This window comes from Pristis pectinata, chromosome 3 (genome assembly GCF_009764475.1).
Source record: "Pristis pectinata isolate sPriPec2 chromosome 3, sPriPec2.1.pri, whole genome shotgun sequence".
Classification (NCBI taxonomy): domain Eukaryota; kingdom Metazoa; phylum Chordata; class Chondrichthyes; order Rhinopristiformes; family Pristidae; genus Pristis; species Pristis pectinata.
The window spans coordinates 49,387,477-49,408,095 of NC_067407.1; the positions used below are offsets into that span (position 1 = coordinate 49,387,477).

At 40.2% G+C, this 20,619-nt stretch overlaps 1 protein-coding gene across 1 annotated transcript in view; it reads right to left on the reverse strand.

Moving 5' to 3' along the window:
* The window catches only part of LOC127568143 (WD repeat-containing protein 47-like), a 44,669-nt gene extending 37,285 nt beyond the window's left edge, over positions 1-7,384 (reverse strand). Inside the window, 1 exon segment of the mRNA XM_052011521.1 lies at positions 7,162-7,384. The gene's annotated coding sequence lies outside the window, so the exon portion shown is untranslated.
* Positions 7,385-20,619: the final 13,235 nt, after the last annotated feature.

Genomic DNA, 20,619 nt, shown 5'->3' on the forward strand with positions numbered 1-20,619 from the left:
GGAACCAATATCCTCGCCAGGAGGCTTGTTATTGCTACTCGGGAGGGTTTAAACTAGCATGGCGGGGGATGGGAACCACAGCAGCAGGCCAACAGGTGTAGGGCTGAGGGCAAGAAAGATGATATGACAAGTAAGATTGAAAGGAAGGACAGCAAAGGGTAGGCTAATAAACATAATGGGACTGATGGGCTGAAATGTATTTACTTCAATGCTAGGAGTATTTTGGGTGAGGATGAACTTAGGGCCTGGATCAGTACATGGAATTACAATGTTGTTGCCTTTACAGAGACCTGGTTGCATGATGGACAGGACTGGAAACTCAACGTTCCTGGGTTTTGCTGTTTTAGATCTGATCAAGAGAGGGGGTAAAAGAGGTGAAGAGGATGCACTACTGATAAGGGAGAGTGTCACAATGAGGATCTCAGAGAATGTCAAAGAGGACATACTGGAGGGCACATCCATCGAAGCAATTTGGGTGGAGCTCAGAAATAAGAAAGGTGCAATTACACTGATGGGATTGTACCAATAGGCCCCCCAATAGCCACCGAGAGGTGGAGGAACAGATATGTAGACAGATTATGGAAAGGTGCAGAAACACAGGGTTGTCATAGTGGGGGACTTTTAACTCTCCAAGTATTGACTAGAAATTCATTACTACAAGAGGCTTAGATGGGGTGGAATTTCTTCAGTGCATCCAAGAGGGGTTCTTGAAACAGTATGTGGAGAGTCCAACTAAAGGAGAGGACATACTGGACTTGTTCTGGGGAGTGAGCCAGGCCAGGTGACAGACCTGACAGTGGGTGAACACTTTGGGAATAGTGACCACAACTCATTATGTTTTAAGGTAGTTATGAGTAAGGATAAAATTGGATCTTGCAGGAAGGTACTAAATTGGGGGAGGGAAAATTACGACAGGGTGAAACAGGAGCTAAGGGGTGTTGATTGGATGCAGCTGCTGTCAGACAAGCCCAATCAAACATGTGGGAATTGTTTAAAGACCAGCTGATCAGCGTTCAGGATTGGCATGTTCTGGTAAGGAGCAAGGACAGGATGACCTAAGTGGTCCTAAGGAACCTTGGATGACCTGAGCGATCCTAAATTTAGTCAGCAAGGAAAAGGAAGCATAGGTAAGGTTTAGGAAGCTAAAATCAGCTTGAGCCCTTGTGGCAATATTAAGGTAGCAGGAAAGTGCTCAGTAGGTGAATAGGAAGGTCAAAAAGGGCCATGAAATGTCCTTGGTGAGCAGGATCAAGGAGAATCCCAAGGTGTTTTTTTAACTTGTAGTAAGAAAAAGAGGATAACTAAGGAGAGGGTAGGTCCACTCAAGAATAAAGGAGGGAATTTGTGCTTGAAGTCAGAGCAAGTGACTGAAGCTCTAAATGAGTACTTGTGTTGATATGTACTAAGGAGAAGGATTTGGTGGATGATGAAAACAGAATGGGGCATGCTAATGTGCTGGGACATTGAGATTGAGGAGGTAGTGCTGGGTCTTCTGAAAACCAATAAGATGGATAAGTCCCTAGGGCATGATAGCATATATCCCAGAATACTGAAAGAAGCAAGTGAGGAGATTACTGGGGCTTTTCCAAAGATGTTTGTGTTCTCACTAGCAACAGGTAAGGTACCAGAGGACTGGAGAATAGCAAATGTTGTGCCTTTGTTCAAGAAGGGAAATGGGGATAATCCAGGTAATTTTAGGCCAGTGAGCCTCATGTCAGTGGTTGGGAAGGATAGCGAGGAATAGGATTTGTGTGCATTTGGAGAGGCATAGCCTGCTTAGGAACAGTCAGCATAGCTTTGTGCTGAGCAGATCATGCCTTACAAACTCTTTTTTTTTGAGGAGGTGACAAAGGTGCTTGATGAAGGTAAGGCAGAGGTCATTATCTACATGGACTTCAGTAAGGCATTTGATAAGGTCCCTCATGATAGGATGATTCAGAAGATAAAGATACAAGGGATCCAGGGTGAATTACAAGTTTGGATTCAGAACTGGCTTGCCCAAAGATGAGTAGGGGAGGAAGCCTGTTATTCCGGCTGGAGGTCTGTGACCAGTAGTGTTCTGCAAGGATTGGTGCTGGGACCTATGTTTGTGATGTATATCAATTATTTGGATGAAACTGTAGATGGGTGGATTAGCAAGTTTGCAGATGACACTAAGATTGGTGAAGTTGTCGACACTGTGAAGGACTATCAAAGAATACAGCAGGATATAGATATGGGCAGAGAAGTGGCAGGTGGAGTTTAATCCGTGTAAATGTGACGTGTTGCACTTTTGGAGGTCAAATGAAAGGAAAAGTATACAGTTAATGGTAGGCCCCTTAATAGCATTGAGATAGAGGAATCTTGGTTCAGGTCCATAGTTCACTGAAAGGGGCTCTGCAAGTGGAAAAAGTGGTAAAGAAGATGTATGGCATGCTCGTCTTCACTGGTAGGGATGTTGAGTACAAGAGTAAGGAAGTCATGCTGCAGCTAAATAAAACTTTAGTCAGACCACTCTTGGAGTTCTGGTCACCCCATTATAGGAAGGATGTGGAGACTGTGGAAAGGGTGCAGAAGAGGTTCACCAGGATGCTGCCTGAATTAGAAGGTATGAGCTATAAGGGAAGGTTGGACAAACTCGGGTTGTTCTCTCTGGAGCATCAGAGGCTGAGGGGAGACCCAATAAAGTTTTTTAAAATTATGAGAGGCGTAGTTAGTTAGGGTAGACTCAGAATCTTTTCTCCAGGGTAGAAATGTCAAACACTAGTGGACATGCTTTTAAGGTTGGGTTGGGGGGGGTGGTGGTGTCTAAAGATGACATGAGGGGCAAGTTTATTTGAAACGCAGAGAGTGGTCGATGCCTGGAATAGGTTACCAGGGGTAGTAGCGGAAGCAGGCAGTTTGGTGGAGTTCAAGAGGCTTTTAGATAGACACATGAATATGGAGGAATATAGATGATACACAGGAGTAAGGCATTTGGTATAAATTGGGATCAAAATTGATACAACATCATGTGCTGAATGGCCTGTCCAATACTGTACTATTCTATTTGTCCCTCAATCATTGTCACTAAAAAGAATGCCAACTAAGAAATTAGGAGCAGGAATAGGCTAAATGGCCCCTCAAGCATGCTCTGCCATTTAGTGAGATCACAGTAGATATGATGATCGTCTTAACTCTGTGTTCCCCTTTAAGTGCAACAACCTTTCACCCTTTGCTTATCAAGTATCTATCTGCCTCTGCATTAAAAACATTCAAAGACCCTAATTCCACCACTTTTTCCAAGGATACAGCCTTTATCACATTCTGCCAATCTATAATTCAAATTTGTGTCCTCTCTCTTAACTAATTTAAAATCTTAGATTGGTAATTATCTCCAATTTCTCACACTTTTCTTTGCTATTCTTTGCTTTAGAGCCTTTTTAAAAATAAAAACAACTCATAGAATACAGCAATAAGGCAAATATTACCTATTAAGACTACTCCACCATTCACTAAGGCTGATCTTTTACTTCCACATTCCCATCCCATATCCCTATTCCCTCTGAGCCAAAAAAAAATCAAACCTTAAATATACTCAATGCCTCCAGATCCACATCCCTCTGGGTAGAAAATTACAAAAAATTTTGGAAGTCAGAGTAATGCAGCATGGAAGGAGACCATTATGCCTAATTATACTAATTCCACATCTGCATTAATTCCATATTCCTTGAAACCTTGCTCATTCATGTACCTGTCTAGATGCCTCTTAAATGAAATTACTGTTCATATCTTCATCAATTCCTCTGGCAGCTCATTCTAGATACCAACTACTGTCTTAAAAGTTTATCCCACTGATCTCCTTTAAACCCTCTCAATCTAAACCTATGCCCCAGTTTGAAACACTCCTTCTCTGGCTATCCGCCTCATCTCTGCCTCATAATTTTATACACGTTAACATGTCATCTCTCAGCCTCCTTTACTCCAGGGAAAATGGACCCAACTTATCCAATCTCTCATATCTTAAGCCCTGCAATCCAGGCAACATCCTGGTGAATCTTTTCTGCACAGTCATTAGCTCAATCACAGCTTTGACAAAACACCAGTTGAACCACAGCTGGAGCACCTGGTACTGCTTGATCACCACACCACATGAAAGATGCAATTGGATGAGACAGGATGCTTAACAGACGTTGCTAGGGCTAGAGAATAACAGTGATGAGGGTAGGCATCATTTTCCTTGGAATGCAGAGGACTAATTTAATTGCACTCAGAACTAACAGGTACTGGAAAGACCTGCCTCTCTATGGATATACTGAGACTTTGATTTATGGTAACTGGGCTAGCAGGATTACTCTGGTCTCTGGAGTGGGATTTCAATTCTGACTCAAAGGCAATCTTGGAGCTGTACAGCACAGGAACAGGCCCTTTCGCCCACGATGTTCAACTATTCGTTACCCTCTACACTAATTGCATTTACCAAGCACTTGGTCTGTAGCCTTCTATACCTTGGTGATTTGACTGCTTGCCTAGATAATTCTTCCGAGAAATGGTTCTTGAATACCCACATATCTCAAATCGAGCATCTTGGGTCTTTTAACTTTTGACACTTCTGTTATGTGTAAAAGTATGTTGCAATCCATCCTGTCTGTGCCTCTATTAGGTCCCCCTTCTGCTGAGGAAAACAAACCTAGCCAATCCAGTGTCTCTTCATAAATCAAATGCTCCATCCCAGGCAACATCTTGGTGAATCTCTTCTGCACCCTCTCCAGTGCAAAAATAGACTGGTTCTGGTGAAGCGATATTAAGCACGATAGCGATTCTCTGGCCTGGTTTGTGCCATCATTGGTTATGAGATTCACCAAGGACAGTGGGCATAAGCTGAAGGCAGTATGACCTACATAAATCATATACCTTCAGGACAACAAAGGAGAACATAGAATAAAAAAACCAGAAAATACTGGAAATCTAACAAAAACAGAAAATGCCGGAAATACTCCCGATCTGGACCTGGACACTTCTCTCTGGCCAATTATCCTCTCCATATCTAATGTCCGAGTAAAGAAATTTCTTATCTCAAAGTGATACCTTATTCTGCAATTATGGATACCAATTCCCAGTCAAGGGAAAAAGGCTTTCGACGTCAACCCCATTGTCCAAAAATATTGTTTCAAGGAAATCATTTCTCATTCTACTTAATTTCTCCTCCCAAAGCAACTTTCCCACTGCAGCCAACCTTCAACATTCCAATTCAAGTATACCATTTTTTCAGCAATGTGATCAAAAGTCAACTGCCAAACCAACAATCTTTTGCTCATCAATAGCTGAAAAAGCAAAATGCTTTTCAAGTAATCCCCTTCACAACTTCCGAGTGCCCCAAAGCACTTTACAGCCAATTAAGTACTTTGAAAATTGTCATTTTGTAATATAGGAAACACAAGAGCCAATTTGGCATAAAAGGCTCCCATAAATGGCAATGAAATATTGACTTGATAAATTTTGGCCAGGATACCTTCAGCAAGCATCTTTTCTGAAATCTATTTATAGAAACTGCTCCTAGAGTGCTCCAGCAAAGATCAAATGCCTACTGAAATCCACATAGACCACATCAATATTTCCATGATAGCGACCGTCTCAAAAAAGTCAACTAAGTTTGTGATGTAATGCTGGAAACACTCAGCAAGTCCAGCAACATCCATGGAAAGAGAAACACCATTAACATTCCAGGTCAAAGGATCAGATGAAGGGTATTTGACCTGAAACATCAACTGTTGTTTTCAGCAGATGCTACCTGGCCTGCTGAGTGATTCCAGCATTTTCTGTTATTTCATACAGTCCTTTACTGTTTCTTTTTGATCAATTCAAACCTTTTCAAATACTTTAATCTTCTGAATAGTACTGTTGATGGTTTCCCTCTTTTCAAAAGCGTATACCAACAGGCCTCGATTACCTGTAATTCTGATTAAAATCCTTTACCCACCTATCTTTCTCTTTGCCTTCAAAAGTCTTAGAGCCCGAGTCTTGTGGTAACCCAAAATGAAGGGGGAAAATGCTGGAAATACTTAGTAGGTCAGCAGACCTGAAATGTTAGCTGTTTCTCTTCCCACAGATGCGGCCTGTCCTACTGACTATTTCCAGCATTTTCTGTTTTTATTTTAGATTTCCAGCACCTGCCGTTTTTGTTTTGATTTTTCACTTTCTTGTGGTAACCTCCCCGATGCTCAAACGAAACCTAAAACGTTAATCTGTTTTTTTTGGGAGGGGGAGGGGGACAGTTATTATGCAGGGTTACTTTAATGTGAATTTCCAGCGTTATCCGTTTTCGTCCAAATAAATAACCGCGAATTGAAACAAAGACCAAGTTTAGCTTCGTTAATGTGGGCAGGCAGGACAAAGACCGATCTGCTCGCCAGGGTGGCAGATCGCAGGCTACGAAGCGTCCGTTTCCCGCACGGCCTCACTCCCACCTTCCCTCCGGGACATCTGCAACGGGCTTCAAACGCCGGCGGGGGCGCTGACCCCTCCCCCAAGTCCCAGGGCCTGGGGCTTCAGCACAGTCGACGGCATCGACCAGGGGCCGCAACGCATCCTTCGAAGCCGCACTAAACTCGATCCGGCGGCGGGGTTGGGCTGCCCTCACCACAACCCCCCTTCACCACAAAGAGGGGCCGGCTTCAAGCTGGCCCACTGGGCGACCGAGACCACCGCCCTCGCACAACCCACTCACAACTTCAATAAGCAGCTGCAATCCATACCGTACGCCGGCGATCGACTGGAGTGCCCGGCGAGCAGCGTCCTTCGCTTGCCCGCCCCTCCCGCCTCAGTTTATCGCCGCTTGCTGCCGACCGTTATTCCTTTCCCCATCCCCGGCCGAGAGCAGCAGCAGCAGCCACGACCCAGGAGCTGGGCAGGAAACGCGCACTGCGCCTGCGCGCCCGTCGCCGCAGCAACCAGGCAGCGCGGCCAAGACTTGGCAGCCGGGAGAAGGGGCCGATCGGCCGGCGATGCCCGGGCGGGAGAAGGGGCCGATCGGCCGGCGATGCCCGGGCGGGAGAAGGGGCCGATCGGCCGGCGATGCCCGGGCGGGAGAAGGGGCCGATCGGCCGGTGATGCCCAAGCCCCGGTCGCCGCGCTATAAACGAGACTCGGTTCGCTGCGGCGATTAAATAACAACGGGCCGCGCGCGAGGCGCGTCGCGCTCACCCCGCGAGTCGCGCAGTCGGGCCGCCGCTCGAGCTCGCGCTGGGCTGGCGGCGCCGTTGTCTTGGCGCCCGCGCTGCTCGCGTCCAATCAGAGTGCGAGGCGCCGCAGGCAACGCCTGCGGATCGGTCTGGGCACCGTGGGCAGGCGGGGTGGGTGCCTGTGCGGCCGCCGCTCCACCAAACCCTGCCTCGTCAGACGCTGACTGGATCCATAACGACCGCCTTGACCCTGAGTTCACTTTACGCACATTGGTGCTGCTTTGAGCTGCTCCTTGCAACACCGCATTAGCCTTTCGCATGATGACAGCTGGAATGGCTTTTTTTTGTTAACAAAACAAAATATATATTGGCCTGACAGGCTCCTCAGTAGCAGATCGTATGTTCGAAATAGTCTTATTGTAACCTAATACGTTTTTTTCCGATATTTGTTTTCGTTTAACATTAGAACTTATGGCAGAAGTCCATTTTTCATCTCCTATGGGGTTCAATTTTCTTAATTCATACATGATCATGAGTGCCCTGCAATGATTATGCAATAGTTGGAGAGAGTATTTTTGTTTAAATCAGACATTACAACAGAAAATGCTGGTGATACTCGTTAAGTAGCACCTGTCAAGAGAAATAAAATTAATGTTTCGGGTTGACAACCTTTCATCGAACAGGTTTGAAATCAAATGCGTTTAGGGCAGATGATCTGTCCGCAAGGTACGCAAGTGGAAGGAGATGAATGAATGCGGGAGAAAAACAAAAAGAATGAAAATGTTGGAACTGTGAGGCACAAATGAAATCTGGTGATTTGGATAATGCTTGACTCGCGCTGCCCTTAACATCAAAATGTGCTGTCCTCTGTATTTACTGCTACTAATCTATTCTGGCAACTTAGCACATAATAACCCTAAGGATTTCACATTAAATTTAACAGTATCAGTTTGTCGATGAAAGGTCATCAACATGAAATATTAACTCTATTTCCATCTCAACAGAGGCTGTCTGAGCAGCTGTGCATTTCCAACATTCTCTGTTTCTCCTTCAGAGTGCTATCATCTCCACTTTTGTTTCTCTAGTCTGTATCTCACAGTTCCAGCACATTTTCTTTAATATCATCCCATCTTCATTCATCTTCTATTTCCATACCTTGCAGCCATATGTAGATTTGTGCTTAACAAGCCTTCATTACCTGTTGCCCTTCTCTGTAACTTAAAATACATTTCATTTTGAACTTTGCTCCTACAAAAAGTTATCAAACTGGAACATTAATTATGTTTCTCTCTCCACTGATACTGCCTGACCTGATATTTAGATCCAGAACTTTGTTTTAATTCTCGACTTAAAAATTTCTCTGTCCAACTATTACATGATCATGAGTAACCTGATGATTATGTCTAATTGAAAAAACTAAACTCCACACGTGGGAGTCCTGGCACAAGTTCAGATGTTAAACAATAAAATATTCCTTAAAATCTTACTAATCTCTCAAAAATTGACCCATCAGTAAATATAAGTGTTTCCGGAAAACTACTTATATGCAAATCTCAGTCAACCAAAGTTCAACTTTTATTTTAGAAATTCAGGACACACCTTTTAATGTGTATCCTAGTCCAAAGCCAAACACAAGGAGGAAATTAAAGTTATCTCTACCCCCATCCTACATACCATCCCCACCATTCTCCTGCAATTATCCTTGAAATTTATAAGGTGAAAAGAAAATTGAACAATATTTGATGAAAATGTTGTTGAACAAGTCAATTAAATCCACATTATATCAATACCAGTGGTTGAATTACGTCTTCAACACGGTAAAAAGATAAAAGATGTTTCACAAGAACTTTAGCACATAAAATTTGACACAGAGACACATAAGAAAATACGGTCATTAGTTGGGGTTCAAGGGGCTTTGAAAAGGAGAATAGAAATGCAGAAAGGTTTAGAGAATTTTGGGTCTTGAGTAGCAGAATGCATGGTTGTTAATGTTAGAGGAAGGAAATCAGGGCTTAACAAAAGGCCACAATTGGAACTTGGCAGAGATCTTGAAGGATGAAAGATCTGGGGGAGGTTACATAGTGAAGGGTAAGGCCATGGATAGATTTCAACACAAATTTGGGACGTTACTAGACCAAGAGCGAGTGTGAACGCAGGGATGATGCATCAAATGACTGGGTGAAAGTTAGGGAACAGGCAATAGTTTTGTATGAATTTAAGTTTGCTCAGAGTGGAAGTTTGGGACTTGTCCAGGAGAAATCACACTTGCTACTGAACAATCATTCCAGTTGAGAACATATGTGTTTGCCTTTTAAAGAAATATAAAACAGATTTAAATGGAGACTTTCAAAAATGTATGACAATCTCAGGACACTTACTATAAAATTAAGTACTTTCGGAGTGGAATCACAAGTGAAATACAGGAAATCTGACATTAAACCTACACACAGCAAGCTCTCACAGACAGTGATGTATAATTGCCAGGTAATCTATTTGATAATGATTGAGAGATAAATATTGACCAGGACCCCTGGCTTTTCCCCTTGTTCTTCAAAATAGGCATATGGGATCTTTTACCATCTGAGAGTGGACAGGTTTAATATCTCATCCAAAAGATAATGCATCTATCCCTAGGAGCTGCAATGAATTGTCAGCCCAGATTACTGTGCTCAAATCTCTGGAAAGGAACTTGAATGTTCAACATCCTGAGCAAACATAAATTTGGCTTGCTGGGATCTCTTCAGTTTTAATTAACTAAGTGGGAATTTGCTCTTATTAAAAGAAAATAGCTAATAACTATCAGGATTAAATGAGAGGTATGAGGGGGTATTTATTGGTAATGATGCTGCTGTTGGTCCAACAATGACATTGCTTTGGTAAAATGGATACCATCCAGGATGAAAACTTAAATTCATGATAATATCTTGCAAATAAATCTCCCTCCATCCTTAATTTTAATCTCAGAAAGAGATATTTCTGTTTCTGTACTTCAATATATACTGCACCAATTGCATGACAGTATAATGCACTGACACTGGAATTTTCCTTAAGGGCAAAATCAGGAAGTTAACCAAAGTTGTACCCATTCATTTCCCCATTTCGAAAACGACCATTTATGGCTAAACTTCCTAAAAAAAAGTAGGATGCTGGTGTGCATTAAAATGCTGGATAGTAAACATGGGTGTAAACAACTGGAAACACATTAAATGATTACAGCCCGAGTGAAGTCCTAATTCACATTGGATATTCTATCTTTATGTATAAAATTAAAACCTCAAGGCGTCCATCATTAATGCATATTAGGAAGAGCATGCAACCGAGGAGGATTTTCAATTTTTAATACCTCTTGTACTAATGTTACAAAAGTGCATTAAAATATCAAAGGGTATAGGCTTTAGTAGTAGAAACAACAAAAAAATAACATGGCACTAATAACAACAACAACAACATGTTTTCTATTGCACCTGTTTTGAATTATCGCAAGTTCCCAAAATTTGGGTGTATGATTCTTGTAATTAGGGCAGTGCTGTTAAAAATGAGCCAAGATGTGTTTGGTTGTAGCATATACCAGAAGGCACAAAAGAATGAGGAAATATGGCATAGTACAGATGTACAGTGGAAAGCATTCTGACTGGTTGCATCACAGCCTGATATGGGAACTCCAATGGACAGGAACGCAAGAGGTTACAGAGAGTGGTGGACTCAGCCAGTTCCATCACGGTACAGTTCTCCCCACCATCGAGACACCTACAAGAGGCAATGTCTCAGGAAGGCGACATCCATCATTAAGGACCCTACCATCCAAGCCATGCCTTCTTCTCATTGCTGCCATCAGACAGGAGGTACAGGAGGCTGAAGACCCACACCTCAAGGTTCAACAACAGCTTCTTCCCCACTGTCATCAGGTTCTTGGACCGACCCGTAAAAGCCTAATTCTGCCTCGGACAATACTTTCCTCAACTTGTACTAATGTTGTTATGTTTATGTTTGTTCTGTCATGCAAGTTTTATCTAATTTATATTAATTTAAATGCATGTAATTTATTTTGTCATGTTTGTAATGTACTGTGCTGCTGCTTCAAAAAGCTGGCAGAATAAAAACCCAAGGTTAAGTAAGAAATATTTATAAAAACTAAAAAAGGAATGTGGTATGGCCCTGCCTAACTTTAGATTATATTATTGGGCAATTAATATCAGATATTTAATTTTTTGGATACAAGATTTAGATGTAATTCAATGTCCCAAATGGGTACACCTTGAGCATCAATCAGTACTTGGATTTTCATTAGTTTCTATTTTAGGAGCTTCACTCTCTTTTGCACTTACCAAATTAAGTAAACATAAGATTAACCCAATAGTTAAACATACAATATGAATATGGTTTCAATTTCGTAAATTTTTTGGATTGAATAAATTTAACTTGTCAAGTCTCATTCAATCTAATTTTTTCTTTCAACCATCCAGAGTTGACTCAGCTTTTTCTATATGGAAAAGGAAGGGAATAGTATGTTTTCATGATTTATTCATTGATAACTGTTTTTCATCTTTTGAACAACTGTCTAACAAATACAATTTGTCTAGATCACACTTTTTTCGATATTTGCAGATTGGAAATTTTTTAAAAACTACTATAACCCTCTTTTTCGACACCATACAAAACTGAAATTATGGAAAAAATTTTAGGTCTTAATCCTTATCAGAAGGGCTTGATAGCAATAATCTACAATTTAATTATGAAAATACGTCCAGAATCACTGGACAAAATTAAGAATGAATGGGAAAGTGAACTCCAGACATCTTTCCCTACAGAGACATGGAAGAAAGTTCTTCATTTAGTTAATACATCTTCAATGTGTGCCAGACACTCTTTGATACAGTTTAAGGTAGTTCACAGGACCCATATGTCAAAAGATAAGCTAGCCCATTTTTATCACCATATATATCCTATATGTGACAGATGTAAATCGAATGTAGCTTCTCTGACACATATGTTTTGGTCCTGTCCTCTTTTGGAAAAATATTGGAAAGATATTTTTAACATTATCTCAACTGTGTTGAAGATTGATTTACAACGTCACCTTATCACTGCAATTTTTGGATTACCAAGGATAGAATCTGGCCATTTATCTGCTTCCACTTACCGTATGATTGCCTTTGTTACATTAATGGCCAAACAATCCATTTTGCTTAAATGGAAGGATCCAATACCCCCTACTACTTTTCAATGGTTCTCTCAAACTATATCATGTTTAAACTTGGAAAAAATTAGGAGTGGCACTGTTGATCCTTCGCTTAAATTTGAAGACATTTGGAGTCCATTTATTCAATATTTTCATACGATATAGATCCCTTTTCAATAACTTTCAAACTTAGAGGAACGGAGTTGACGGCATAATATTGCTCTGTTTCTATTGAGAAATTTCAGTCCAGTCTTTTCTTTGAAATTTTTTTTTAGTTTGTTTTGATATATTGTTTATAATTTTTTTATTGATTTGGGTTTTTTCTTTTCTTTTATATACACAATAAATCTTTTTCTTTCCTTTCTCTTATATTCATTTACTAAGAGATCGTGAGACCTACAGTTTTTTTTATATTTTATTATTCTTTATGATTATCTGTGTCATGATTGTTCTCTTGATCTCCTTGTGTTACATGTACAAACATCAATGTTATATATTAATCTGTATTAATTTGGAAACTAATAAAAAGATTGAAAAGGAAAAAAAAAAGCTAATTTTCATGGCATTTATACCCTGGGTATGTATGCCCATGATAACAAACTTGAACTTGAAGCAGTATAATTTTGTATGTAAGCATAGAATGGGCAGTCTAATTCAATAGATAAGCCATGTATTGAATTTATAGTACTCCAAGACACTGAATTGATTCACTAATGGGAACTAGACTGATAATCTTACTGGTAGACAAATTCTTCTCACTCAGTTCCAGATAACCTTGTAAGACATTGCCCAAATGACTTGAGTAAAAGCTGGATAAGTTGATCAGTGTATTGCTAAGCCTTACTTTTACAGAGCAGGTTTAATCTGAACAATATGTCTGCATTGTTTGGAAATTCCTAAGCATAGGTTGCTAATCTGCACCCAAATGCAATTTGTATTTGTATTAAAGTTGTGTGTGGTTCTATATGAAACACAATAGTGGTTATTGTGAGAACCCAAATTATGTTTCATTGCACTGTTTTGTTTTGCAGTGTTTAAATATGGATGTTAGAGAATAGCTGCTAGAATTTTCTTTCCATTCATACCCACATAATGTTTCTTCTTTTTTACCACAATGTACATAAAGTAGTCAACAGTAAAACACCAATTCAGGAACCATTAGTGTGATGGCACTATGTCATGTTAATTCCACTATAAGAATAGTCAATGTTTTCAAGAATGTGCAAAAGGTAGTGCTTTAGTAAGAATCACATGGAGGTTAAGTGCTCCCCCTAAATTTGAAAGGAATTCAATACAATCAGAATTGACAATGCACCAATTAATCTTTACTGCAGTGCGTAATATATTTTGAATAATGGTTGGTAAAATGTTTTCGAATGTGTTTCAGATTGAAGTTTTTCAGTATTACCTCAGAATCAATCTACCAGTGAAGAAAATTATGCATGTTGCAATTTATACTTAAAACATATCAAATATGGCAAATCGTGTAAACAGCAAGCTTCAATCAAATCTTGGGATATTGGTGTGTTTAAGTACACATTTTCCTATAGTTCTTGTAATATGATAAGAAACTTGGAGCCTAACAAGAAGCTTAAATAATTTCCCACCCATAAAAATGTCCCTATGTTAGTGTAAACACATTCTTATGCCTGTCAGAATTTTCTGGGATAAATTACACATTGAAAAACACAATGTAGGAAAAATCCCCATAATACAATAACTGATGGGTTATCAATTTAGCATGGCTTAGAACTTCATATATTTTCCATTGACTTTTGGATTTTATTAGAATTTTCCAAATTAGAATCTTCAAATATTCTGCAGTCTCATGGCTTACAGTTAAGAAACATTTTTAAAAACCAAAAAGAGTTGATAAACAAGACAAAATTAAGTGAAATTTGTCAATGTTAATCCAGTGGGTATTGCTATAGACTAAAAAATATAGTCAATACAAACTGGAATCCTAATAGTCTGTAGGTGCATTTACTGTGACCAAGTCAAGCTTTTTCTTTCCAGGTCAAGGAAATGTTAGTGAAATGGGAGAAGTAAACTGGTGAGATTACCATGTTTGCATTTATAGACCCAACTCCAAACACATGTCAAAGTTCAAAGTTGGCAATTGGAGCTTTAAAACCAATAAATCCTGTGAATGGATAAACTATACTCCACAATACACAAACACACAGTGGAGGATCATGGAAAGTGTTAGAGAAAGCCACTGACCTACTGTTACGGACTCAGTGAAAGTCCCTTTAAGATAGAGAGTGTGTGTGTATGTGTGTATGGGGCGTGCTTACGTCAATAGAAGATAAAGGACGTAATGACGTTGTTGAAGAAGAAGAAGAAAGAGAGAGAGAGAAGGGAGAGAGACACCAGCCTGCTTGTTTTCTCTATCGATGGATGAGAAACAATAACTGTGTTTGCCACTGAAATCCATGTATGGAAGTTGGAAGTAATCCGGTGGAGTTCACTTTGTTGCTGACCTGTAGAAGGAAACAGGTATTTGTATGTGGACGACCACGGTTCGGATGCTTTTCGGGGTGAGGAAGTCACTACCGAGTAAACACTGAAGTGTCGTTTGGGTTCCATCGTGGAACATTTGGATTTCGTATGTACTCTCTCTATGTTTTTCTACATCTACATCTTATCTTCAGACAACGGTGGTTGTTGAAGAAGCCCTTGCTCATGTTTCACCTTATGGCTTGCGGAACTGAACTTTAAGAACCATTCAGGAACTGGGAGTTTTGGACTTTGTCACACACACACACGACGAGTTTAGTTTTGGGGTTAACGTTCGAGGTTTAACATTCTTGAATTCTAACATACTAACATTTTTACTTTTATTTTACGTATTATCATAAGTAGTGATTAATAAAATAGTTTTTAACACTGAATCATGCTCGGTGTGTTTCTTTTGTTGCTGGTTTGTGACAAAATTGGGGGCTCGTCCGGGATCGTTCCCAAGGTTAACAAGATTCGTCCGGGATAGTTCCCAAGGTTAACGAGTGTCGTCTGGGATTGTACCCCAGATTGACGAGATTTGTTCGAGATTCAATCCAAAGATTTTTGAGGGAGGTCTGATAAATTCTTTTTAATTGGCTTGTGTGTGTGGAAACCAGCAGCAATGGATATTAAGGCATTTTTGGAGTCACCAACCCAAAAGGGATTGGAGGTGGCGAAAAAGGATGATTTGATAAAGATTGCTACAAGGCTAAACCTTACAGAAGTAAAGCAGTCTATGAGAAAGGCAGATATTCAGAGACTGATAGCTGGCCATTATGTGGAAAAGAAGGTGTTTGAGAAGGAAGTGTTAAAACAGTTTCCTGGCAGTGAAATAGCAATTTCTGAGGCACAGGTGCAGCTGGCAAAGATAGAGGCTGAACGAGAACAAACCCAGTTAAAGATAGAAGCTGAACGAGAGGAAAAGAGATTAGAGGCCGAACAAAAGCTAACTCAGATGAAGATAGAGGCTGATCTAGCAATGAAGCAGATGGAATTGAAGAAGATGGAGCTGGATAACGAGGAGAAAAAGAGGCAGCATGAGTTACAAATGAAGCGTAGGAGTTCGGAATCTGATTCTGATGGTGGTTTTTCAGCCAGCAGGGGGGTTCGATTAGTCCCTCCTTTTGAAGAAGATCAGGTTGATCAGTATTTCCAACATTTTGAAAAGGTTGCTGTGAGTTCAAACTGGCCAAGGAAAGGATGGGCTCTTATGGTACAGAGTGTGATTAAAGGTAAAGCTCAAAAAGCTTATTCTGCTTTGTCTGTTGAGGATGCAGCTGATTATACCAAGGTAAAACAAGCTATATTGAAGGCCTATGAATTGGTCCCTGAGGCTTATAGACAAAAATTCAGAGACTTGAGGAAATCTGCAGATCAGACTTATATGGAATTTGCCAATGGAAAGAGAATATGTTTTGAACGATGGTGCCTGGCTAAAAATGTAGATGGGGATTATGATAAATTGACAGAATTGATACTGGTGGAAGACTTTAAAAGATGTGTTCCAGCTGAATTAACAACATATTTAAATGAAAAGGCAGTGGAAACTTTACAAGAAACTGCTAGGTTGGCAGATGATTATGCTTTAACCCATAAATCCAAATGGGGACAACCTAAAACCTTTCAAAAGAGTTACAAAGACAATCCAGGTAAACCGGAGATTAAATTGGGAGGTAATCAAAAAGGAAAGGATGAAAAGAAGCCAGGGCTGGAGAAACCTGTTGAGCGTACTTGTTATTACTGTAGGAAACCTGGCCACGTGATATCTAATTGTGCCCTTTTGAAGAAAAAGAAGGAAGCTGGGCCCAATGCTTGTTTTCAGGCAATTAAAAATCAAAAAGGTTTAGGAGATGCTGTTAAAGATCAGTCCTTGCAAGAGGGAAAAGCGGAAAAGTTGGAGGAGGTGAGAAAAGAATTCCGTTCGTATGTATCAGAGGGTTTTGTTTCACTGAATGATGAGTCACCCCAGGTGCCAGTGAAAATTCTTAGAGATACTGGGGCTAGTCAATCTCTCTTGCTGGACAGTGTTTTAAATTTTGGTGAAGAAAGTGACACTGGTGAGGTAAATCTAATACGAGGCGTTACAGGTGAGACCATGTCTGTCCCTTTTCACAGGGTGATTTTAAAGTCAAAGTTCGTAGAAGGACCAGTCGAGATAGGGATAAGACCTAGTTTGCCAGTGGAAGGAGTTTCTTTGTTATTGGGAAATGACCTTGCAAATGGAGAAAGTGATCCTGTGGTACGGTTAACAACCAAACCAAGGATTGATGAGTCTGAGGATGATTCAGATGTTTACCCATCATGTGCGGTGACTCGAGCTAGAGCTAAAGAATTAGCCAAGACAGACAGTCCGGTGCAGTCTGATGTAGTTCCTTGTGACAGTCCTAAACAGGAAGAAAATTTTGATGCCTTATCTGAGACTTTTCTGTCTTCACTGGAGGATCAACATCCTTATAGTGAGCCTGAATTTAAAGATTTGTCTTTGTCGAGGAAGGATTTCATGGTGGAACAGACAAAGGACCCTGAATTGACAGAATTGAAAGAAAAAGCTCTCTCATGTGAGGAGATTGAAAAGGTGCCAACTGGATACTATGTCAAAAATGGAGTGTTAATGAGGAAATGGAGACCTCCTCATGTTCCTGTTACTGAGGAATGGGAAGTTATTCATCAGGTTGTTGTTCCAAAAGTTTATAGGGATGAGATTTTAAACCTGGCCCATAGTATGCCTTTGGGTGGTCATTTTGGTGTGAATAAAACTGTAGGGAAGATCTTGAAACAATTCTATTGGCCTGGTTTGAGAAAAGATGTGGTGATGTTTTGTCGAACCTGCCACACATGTCAGATGGTAGGTAAACCAAATCAAAATCCCCCTGTGGCTCCTTTGAAACCAATTCCTGCTTTTGGTGAACCCTTTTCGAAGGTGATTGTGGACTGTGTTGGCCCCTTACCAAAGTCTAAGACTGGAAATCAGTATTTGTTAACCATCATGTGTGCCACTTCTAGATTTCCAGAGGCAATACCCCTTAGAAATATTAAGGCCAAGACGGTGTCAAAGGCTCTTGTAAAATTTTTTACCTTGTTTGGTTTGCCAAAAGAAATCCAATCTGATCAAGGTAGTAATTTTATGTCAAAAATTTTTCAACAAATAGTCTATGAGCTGGGAGCAAAGCAGATTGTATCATCTGCATATCACCCAGAATCTCAAGGAGCTCTGGAGAGATTTCATTCTACTCTCAAAAATATGCTGAAGACTTATTGCTTTGAAAACACCAAGGATTGGGACGAAGGTATCCATTTACTTTTGTTTGCCGTTAGAGAATCGATCCAGGAGTCAATCGGATTAAGTCCGTTTGAGCTTGTATTTGGACATAGGGTGAGAGGACCTTTGGAGTTGTTAAGAGAGCAATGGGTTAATGAGGAAGTTCACTTGAGTCTGTTGGACTATGTCCAAAAATTTAAAACTCGGTTGGAGAGAGTCTGCCAGCTAGCGAGAGAGAATCTGAAAACAAGCCAGATAAGAATGAAGACATATTTTGATAGACGTGCTCGGCCTAGGACATTCGCAGTGGGGCAAAAGGTGTTGGTATTTTTCCCTAGCCAAAATAATCCCTTGCAAGCTCGTTTTTCTGGACCCTATGTTATTGAATCTCGAGTGACTGATCTAACATATATAATCAAAACACCAGATAGACGCAAGAAAACCCAACTCTGTCATGTAAACATGCTAAAACCTTATTATGAGAGGGATTCAGTTGTGGCCTTGGTGGATGGTGAAAAGGTTGTTTCTAGAATGCCTGATGTTGATGTTGAGGAAGGCCAATTTAGACCAAATATTGTTCCATCAAAACTAAAAAACCAAAATATCATGGAGAACCTTGAAATGAAGTTGGACCATTTACAAGTTTCACAAAAACAACAGATGAGAGAATTAATTTTAAAATTTAAAAATCTGTTCCCAGATGTTCCAAACAGAACATCGATAATTACCCATGATGTTGATGTTGGGGATGCAAAACCAATCAAACAACACCCATATCGAATGAATGTGGAAAAAAGTAAACTTGTTGATCAGGAAATAAAATACATGCTGGAAAATGATATTATTAGACATTCTAGTTCAAATTGGAGTGCGCCCTGTGTTATTGTACCTAAACCTGATGGAACTGTTAGATTGCACAGATTACAGGAAAGTGAATGCTGTAACAAAGTCAGATGCTTACCCTATTCCTAGAGTGGATGATTGCATAGACAGAGTGGGAAAGGCAAAATTTCTTACAAAGATTGACCTATTAAAAGGGTACTGGTGTGTTCCATTAACAGATAGAGGAAGGGAGATTTCAGCCTTTGTAACCCCTTCTGGATTGTATGAATACAATGTTTTGCCATTTGGAATGAAAAATGCTCCGGCAACATTTCAAAGAATGATTAATTCAGTGATTCATGGGTTAAAACATACAGATGCCTACATTGACGACTTAGTGACTGGGAATGATACATGGGAGGATCACATCTCTGCGTTAGAAAGGTTGTTTGAAAGACTTTCCAAGGCTAACCTTACAGTTAACTTGGCTAAAAGTGAATTTGGCCATGCCACTGTGACGTATCTTGGTTATGTTGTAGGTCAAGGCAAGCAAGCTCCTGTTCAGGTAAAAGTTCAAGCAATATCTGAGTTCCCTATTCCCACAGGTATGAGGACTGTTAGAAGATTTTTGGGAATGGTTGGATATTATCGAAAATTTTGTAAAAATTTTGCTGATATTGCTCTTCCCCTAACTAATCTTCTGAAGAAGGGAGTAAAGTTTGTTTGGACAGATTCTTGTCAAGAAGCATTTGAGAAACTGAGAGCCATTTTATGCTACCATCCTGTGCTCAGAACACCTGACTTTGAAAAGCCATTTTCATTAGCAGTAGATGCCAGTGATGAAGCTGCAGGAGCTGTGTTGTTGCAGAAGGGTGACCTTGATGATATTGACCATCCTGTAGCTTACTTTTCAAAGAAATTTAATGAGCATCAAAAGAATTATTCCACCATAGAGAAAGAATTACTGTCGCTTGTTTTAGCCTTGCAACATTTCAGTGTATATGTTTGCACCGCTCAGAAACCATTGACTGTGTATACAGATCATAACCCATTGGTGTTTCTGAGCCGAGTCAAAAACAAGAACAGAAGGCTGTTAAACTGGAGTTTAATTTTGCAAGAGTTTGATCTCATGATAACTCACATTAAAGGCAAAGATAATGTGATTGCTGATTGTCTTTCCCGATGTTAGATGGGAAGCATGTATCTGTACTAATCTGATAGTCTGTAGTTGTGTAGCATGATAATTATTAAAATTACTAACTATGCGCGGTTAAAATTTTCTTGGGAAAATTTTTTTTTAGGTGGGAGGTGTTACGGACTCAGTGAAAGTCCCTTTAAGATAGAGAGTGTGTGTGTATGTGTGTATGGGGCGTGCTTACGTCAATAGAAGATAAAGGACGTAATGACGTTGTTGAAGAAGAAGAAGAAAGAGAGAGAGAGAAGGGAGAGAGACACCAGCCTGCTTGTTTTCTCTATCGATGGATGAGAAACAATAACTGTGTTTGCCACTGAAATCCATGTATGGAAGTTGGAAGTAATCCGGTGGAGTTCACTTTGTTGCTGACCTGTAGAAGGAAACAGGTATTTGTATGTGGACGACCACGGTTCGGATGCTTTTCGGGGTGAGGAAGTCACTACCGAGTAAACACTGAAGTGTCGTTTGGGTTCCATCGTGGAACATTTGGATTTCGTATGTACTCTCTCTATGTTTTTCTACA